Source organism: Halichoerus grypus, chromosome 7, assembly GCF_964656455.1.
Source record: "Halichoerus grypus chromosome 7, mHalGry1.hap1.1, whole genome shotgun sequence".
NCBI lineage: Eukaryota > Metazoa > Chordata > Mammalia > Carnivora > Phocidae > Halichoerus > Halichoerus grypus.
This window is the reverse complement of record NC_135718.1, coordinates 117,434,979-117,443,008: the sequence shown is the minus strand read 5'-3', so window position 1 is coordinate 117,443,008 and position 8,030 is coordinate 117,434,979.

Below are 8,030 nucleotides of genomic sequence, written 5' to 3'. Positions count from 1 at the left end.
ATGAGAGTCCATTTTAGGCCTAGAACATAGAAGCCCAGAGAATCAGGCACCGGCCTGGGGCTGTGGGTCTGCATTACATTAGGCCAGATAAGAGGAGCTTTACCTTGATTTGAATGAGAAATATGATTTGGGGGATGAGAAAAAATAGACTTTCTAAGAGCCTAAAACATTGTCCCCACATAAGGGCCACATAGCCTTCAATTCCAACATCAAAGATTATCCTCTTTCTGGAGAACTGTTGAACTGTCGAATAAACCTAGAGAGGCTATTTGGGTCATCCACATCTGAGTGTAAGTGAGTTTAATTGATTCTCCTTCCCTACCCAAACGAGACACCAGGCAGTTTTCGGTCACTGGGCATGTGAGTGGGAAGGGCCCCGAAGGAAGGAAACGAAAGAGGCACACTTCACAGCTTTGCTTCGGCCAAGGCCAAAGGGCAAGCTCTGAGACGCCCAGGTCTGCTGGCCTCCTAGGGGGCACCCCGTCCACCTCCAGGCCCTGCTCTAGTTAGGGGGCAGAGCAGACCTCAGTGCCAGCCGAAGCCAGGGTGGATTCCAAGAGCACAGACCTAGCAAATAGGGAAGCCACTTGGCCTGATGGGCTGGCGCAGATTTTTGTGGAATAAACCCTACCCGGGTAGCTCTTGGGTGTCACGAGACTTCACTTTTTCCATTGCTTTTTCCTTTGCTACAAAGAATCTCTGCCTTTTGGTCACCTTTTGAAGTTAACGGCAGGGCGTAGCTGCACATCCGTACTTTTATAGGCTTCCTAATGACCTGCTTAATTATTTGCTTCTCTGCAGCCAGATTTGCTGCTGATAGGTGCTGGGAGTTGGGGCACTGCTGCAGCCTGCTCTCCCCGATGGGTCCAGCACGGAGTTCCAGTCATCTTGATCACTGCATTCCAAGAGACTATCTCCCTGGGGCACACAGGCTTGGATGTAGGTGAAGCTTTATTTGTATTTTATTTATTCGTTAGATTGGCAGAAGCCTTCTCTCTAGAGAGCTCTAGGTGCCTAATATGAGGCTAGCATCAACATTTCCTAACAAAGATAACTACTTTGTGATCATTCACAGCTTTCTTGTATTCTGTGGTTTAAACAGATTCAGAAACCAAGAACACCCAGGTCTGAGCTCAGAATGACAGAGACTACCAACTTTTCTACCTGTGCTCTTGGCAGAGGTTGCGATTTCAGTATAGATTTGTTTTGTTTTGTTTTGTTTTTCCTTCTGAGTCTAGACACAGTCTCAGAATCCTTCTTATTATGGTGCTGAAGGCAGCCGCTGGGGTCTATCCCAGACGCTGTTTGAGTTGGATTCTCTTTGCCATTCTTCACCTAAATCCTTCTCATTTCCAAAGGCACTGGGAAGTTGAAACCAACTATTTCTTAAAGGCTTTTCCTATGCAGAAGGACTTGGCCAGAGTCTCCTTCAGATATTCATACTCCGGAGAGTAGTCGTTGATAAAGGGCACACTAAAGTTCTATCTGTGAATACATGTTTTGGACCTTGTTTTAACCCTCTTGGGTTTGCATGTGAAATGCCTCGTGCAGGATCGGACACACAACAGATACTAAGTAAATTAGGTATAAACCAGCTGTGATGAGCGTGGGTTGCATAACTTTTTTTTCCTTGTTGTAACCCATCTACATTCTTTACCGTGGAGGTAGGCTAGGCCCTCCTCACCATTGAAATCTAGATCTACATGAAAACAGAGCTTCCCTGGAATCTTGACTATTTTAGCTCTTAGTTTATCAGGAACCCCGATAAAGTAGATCTTATTGGAAGTGGTATTTTAAGTCCCTCCACGCCCTGTCTGTCCCCCTCCCTCCTCTTTTCCTTCTGTCTCTGTGCATTGCTATAGATTCTTTTGACTATTTTCTGGTTGAATTTAACACCTAATAGTCATCAAGTGATCACTTCCAATTAACAGTCATCATATTCTCTAGTTACTTTCTGTTTGGACATGAGTTTATTGATTTGGTGAGATTTTATTCTTCAGAAACATAAACAACATGCCATTTAACTCAGCCTCAGTACTGTCTCTAAGTACCATGAGAGAGGCAGTTAAAGAAGCAGGCATGGGAGGGGGAGAAGAGCTATCTATTACCTCTTTGGAAGGTGAGGGGGAAGAAATCGGGTTAAACTTTGATCATTATCATTTCACCTTTGGACTTTTATTAAAACTGTGAGACACAGCCGTGCTGGCAGATCGAGTAGGAAGATAAATGGGCCTGTGTGAATAGGTTTAATATCAAACGTGGATATGAGACATGGCAGGTTCTTTCATCCAGGAAATGTTCATGTCCACAAGATTTGCAGGTTACAGTTGGTGATCCTTCAGGGCTCAGGGGGCCAAAAGGTGAACATGATTGAGGTACCTTTTGCTACGAATATTTTACAACCCGAGTATCCCTTTTTCACTTGGGACCGTGTGCTGACTGAGGGCTTCCTCAGGATGAGTCCTCAGTTGACTGATGAATACAAAACGCCTCTCTGAACAAAAGGCATTCAAGATTCGCTGAAGACAAGACAACCTACTTTGGTTTCTGTGTCTGGTACCGGGGTATCAACGGAGATAAAACACTGAGTGACAGGGAAGCTAAATACAGAATAACACAATCTATTGTTCTCCCATTGACTGTAAGTATAATGGGAGAGTTAGCGAGTCACCGTAATGTCATGGACCGCTGTGAACTTGGGAGAACTCAAGGATCAGAAAGTAACATGAAACAAGGAGGGAAATGAAGATAATATTGGGTTACTGAACATTCTCAAATTGTACTGAAACGCATCCCATCCCTTTGGAGAGGTCATGTTTTTGACAAGGAAGACAATGGGAAGAAACTGGCGGCTGTAACAACATCACCATTCTCTTTTACTACAGGCCGTAATGTGAACTTCTTAGAAGACACCTTCTTTCACCACGGCTTTGTTGTTCAGTCTACTGGGGAGCCCAGAGACCAAAGTCCATGCCTTGTTCCGGGACCGTCTAAAACCAAGGAGCCCGGCTCTCCCAGCCAACACCAGCTGCTCTGTTGTGAATCACAGGGCAGATTTGCAGCCAAAGGCAGGGGCAAGGAACTGAGAGGGAAAGAGAGAAGCAAAGGGAGGGAATAGACAGGGAGAATCTGGAGCACACGAGTCAAAGAGTAGGAAGGAAAAAATTAAGGTGGTGGAGGAAAGAAATGAGAAAAGGAATTTGCATCATGGGGGAGGGAGAGAATGTGGATGCTCTGCAGGTCCAGGGTCTGGGCGAGCTTTCTCCCCACACAAAATAAAACAACAACAAAAAGAACGGGATCACTTCTGGAGGGATTTTGTTGGAGCCAGAAACCCACCTTTGGGCTAACAATGTTCTGGGAGAAATTTAGCTAATGCTTGGTAACATGTTTCAAGTCTGTGATAAGCTGGTAGTAAAGAGCCGGCCATGGTGAAAACCTTTATTCATCTAGGGTCCTGACATAAGGTCTACTTACAACTCACCACAGTGCTGATGGAGGCCGGGGACTCTCTAGTAGAAAAATGAACATAAACGAACAGATACCAAATTTTGCACACGAGCTCAGTGGGTTCACACGCTTCTAAAGCTTTTTCATAAGCCTCTCAGGACTCCACAGACATAGGTTAAGAATTGCTACTCAGAGTGTCTGACAAAAGAGCTGGCATAAAATAGAAGAGCTCAATAAACTCTTACAGCTTCAAATTAGGCAAGTATTCAGGTCAACCGAATATTCTAGTCGGCCAAAGTTACCGTGTGTCTTCACAAATAACTGCTTTTCAAGGAACCAGAGACAAGGACAATATTTTCAATATCAAAAGTATACTCATTGCAATATAATCTTTTGTGGGTTTTGATGAATCAGGAGGCACCTGAACAATCTTTCCACGATAAGGTAGCAATCTCTACACCAGAGACCATGGTGCAGTAAAGCTGTCCACAGAGAGGGGAAACAAGCTGGATCTGAATCTCCTTTCACCCTAACACATTCTTGAGAATAATTTTTCTTAACTAATACTCATTACCAGCATAGTTCCTTGTTTGTTCTATCTCCCTTGATAAAAGTAGAGGTGAAAGTAGTTTTGAAATTTCAGCTGCTAGCTTGTCTAGAATATGGCTGCATTATGAGTATGGACGTGAGAGTATTGGCCAAATGGTGGCACCTCATAGGAGATGATGTTTATTTCCATGGGCAAAAATGGGCTTCTTGTGACCAAGAGATTTCTTCTACATTTTAGGGAAAACACCACCACCAGTCCACACGCCTGATCTTCCCATGTGGACTCGCCCTGGTTTGGTTGTGCCTATTTATATACTCTACTCATGATTCTGGAGTCATTGGTGATCTTGGACATGTTGCTTAACCTGCTCAAGTCTTAACTTTCTCTTTAGCTAAATGAGGAAATTACATTTAACACTCTGATCTTTTTTTACCTTTAACACTCTTTGATTCTACTAGCAACTGTATCCGGTGTGCACGGGACATCTTAGACCCTGCCGGAGATACAGCACAGAACTGAGCACAGCGAGGCTTCCAACCTCAAGGATCCCACCAGGCCATGAGATCTTCCAGAGCAAACACCATGTCGCTCATCTCTGTATCTCTGCCCGGCTCCTCCCCATGCCTAGCTCACTGCCCACAAATTATAGATGCTCAGTAATAACTGTTTATCAAAATTACATGAAAGAAGGGAGCTAGTCATAAGTAGTTAATACAAAACAGAATGTGGCAACCACCTTAGAAGCAACACAGCATAAGGAGATAGAACACAGGAGAGGAGATTAGTACCAGCCGGGGTGGGCAGGAGAGCTCCAGGAGGGCTCCGTGGAAGAAATGGCTTCTGACCTCCAACCATGCGTAGGGCATTGATAGGCCAGAACGGGCCTGCATGAGAAAATTTGAGAGACAGGGAAGTTCTTTGTCATCGGTTTTATTTGACGATTGGTGTGTGTCAGAGATGGTAGCAGCAGATAAGACTAGAAAGAAGACTGGGACTGAGTTATTAGGGTGTAAATTTTTGAGCTTTAGATTTTAGGGTGTTCTATAGGAAATGAGGAGCTATTGAGAGGTTTTTTTTTTAAGATTTTATTTATTTATTTATTTATTTATTTATTTATTTATTTATTTATTTGACACAGAGAGAAAGAGAGCACAAGCAGGGAGAATGGCAGGCAGAGGGAGAGGGAGAAGCAGGCTCCCGGCGGAGCAGGGAGCCCGATGTGGGGCTCGATCCCAGGACCCTGAGATCATGACCTGAGCTGAAGGCAGACGCTTAACCTGCTGAACCACCCAGGCGCCCCTACTGAGAGTTTTTAAATATAAAAGCGGCTTCAGTGGTTATGTCATATTTATAATCCAATCAGTGTTGAGCCTGGCACAAAGCACTTTCATGTGTTCTTTGAGTTATGACTCAAAACAACTCTGTAAAGTAGAGCTTTATTGTATGTTAATTATATCTCAATAAAAATAGGTCATAAAAAAGTAGGTAATAAAAACACCTCCAGTTTTGAGATAAGGTTGTACAAGCTTCAAAAAAACCCATAACCAACCAAAACCAAAAAACAGTTTTCTCCTGAAGCTTCATTTTAACTTTGGTGAGATGCCCTTTTTTAACTCTCAAGAGATAGATAGAGAGAGAGAGACACACACACACACAGAGGGAGGGAGGGAGGGGAGAAGAGAAGGGAAGGGAAGGAGAGAAGGAAGGCAAGAAAACCTCTTATTTTCATACCCTCTTTTCTGGCCATATGGGAAGACGCTGTGGTGGGCAAACAGTCCAACTTCTGTCCAAATTAATCTCAGGTCAGATGGCCCATTACTGAGCTTCAGGCTTGTGTAACAAAAATCGATTTCTTGCCATCTCCTTAACCAGGTCTATGAAGATTTTTGTTTTGGGTATCTGGATTCAATTGGGCAGTTCCTTAAACTCTGTGGGTTCCCTGTCTCTAAGCAGGCTATGGTTGGTAGATATACATATATACACAAATAGATAAATTTTATATGTATACATGTATGTGTGTGTGTGTGTGTGTGTGTGTGTATATATATATATATATATATATATATAATTTTTTCCCCCTGAAGTTGGAAATTCCAGGATTGACCATGCAGCTGGTATAAACCTTCCTGAGACAGTTCATTTAGGAAGATTGGTCCTCCTGGGACACACCTCTTGGAGTTAGTTGAGTGTGTTAAAGAGATTTATTTCCAGACAAATTGGTTTATAAATATGAACCAGCCCGTGAAAGGGAGTCCATAGGGCAAGTCTTGAGGGAACTATTTTTTGTACTTTAGGGACTGGTTTTATGAAAGACCTAATAGGTAGCTCCTTTTCCTACTACTAGCCTTGGGGATTTTAGCTCACACCGAATGTGACCATTCTTCTTCTATTTACTTAATACAGCATGCCCTGAGGGTTTGTAAACCTATAATTGGACAGTTGAGATCAGGACGTTAAGAAAACTGACACACAGAGAGGCTTTATAAGTCTGTAAGTAACTTCTTATTGGCGGAGGCTTTCTTAAAATACCATTTTCATCATCTCTTGAGAGGCTTCCCTTGTCCCATCAGCCGCAAGAGATAACCGACAAGATGAAGCTGGCGAGCCTGCCCCACGCCGAGCGAGCATGGGCTGCATCCTTCCTCTGCACGAAAGACTTCTTAGGAGTGGATGGAGAAGATAAAGTTGTAGTCAGATTAACATGAAATAAAAAACTACAAAAAGCCACTCAAGGAGTTTAATCTAAATCCTAATGCAAGACTTTAGTTTGAAGTGCATCGTTTCAGCGTCTTGAAACATTAAAAGTTTCCCTTTATTTCTGAAAATTGTACTTACTGCTACTTTCTGATGGCTACTTACACTGAACACCCTTAGAAAGCCCCCTACAGGCTATGTTTTTCGGGGGAGGGAGGCAAGGAATTGATTTTCCGGTGTTTATGGAAGATAAAGCAATAGATGGTGCTGGAAGCAAGAAGCAGGACCGCCAGTCCCCAAGGTGCTGGGGGCGGGGGGTTGCGGAGCTGGCCTGAGACCAGCAAGCTTGTTTCTAGGTGTCTATAGCAAAGGGTGCCCCAGCTCACCAGAGTCTCTTCCTCTGCCCATTGTGAACACCTCTCCCCTCCTTGAAGTGCTGGATCTGAAGCGATTTACAGATTGAATGAACCTCAAACTCACCCAGAAGCTGCTGTCAGGGCAAGAGGCCAGGGTTGGAGCAACCTGAGATGCCTATTAAATCGCTAAAGCCTCCTCAAATTGTTCAAGGTTTTTATAGCAAAGATATCGTGTTCCTGGATGTTATACAGAAATAGAACATGTGGCCATCATACTCAAGGACCATCAAGGAACAGCGGAAGGAAGAGACACCGATGTGAGTTCCAGACCAGTCCCTCCACCCAGATATCTTCTCCAGGGTGCATACTCCTTGCTGACTCCTTTGCAGCACCTTCCTTTCTGTAACACTCCTACTTGTCTGCAGTTCCAGAAGGCTCTAGAATCCCCCTCTTGGAGCAAAGACACTGGAGGGATTTGGGGGAGTTCTGGAGGAGCGTAGAGAGAGGGAGCAGCACACCCATTGGGGTTGATGGCAGTGAGGGCCAACTTGAGGGGCTCCTTCCCCCCAAGAGGACAGCACCCAAAGGTGCCATTGTCCTTCCTCTGCGCTGGCTGGGGGGAATGGATAGGGCAGGTGCAGCTAGGATATTCAGAGTCAGAGATTCTCAGAAGCAGAAGCAGATATTGCTTCTTAGCTCCATCGGTTGTTGGTAAAATCTTAGAATAGTTTCCACGTGGGTCCCCATACATGGGCTTTGGAATCAGCCCCTCAGAGCCAGGACAGCAGCTCCTGCACTCACCTCCCTGAGTCTCCATTTCTTTACCTTTCCTTACCCCACCTCACAAACTCTTACTGGATGGTAACTCAGGATCAAGCACCGTCAGAAACTCTTCACATGCATTCACTCATGTAATCTTCACAGCTACCCTATGATGTAGATGAGACTCCATGAGCTGCATTCTACAAATGAAGACACTG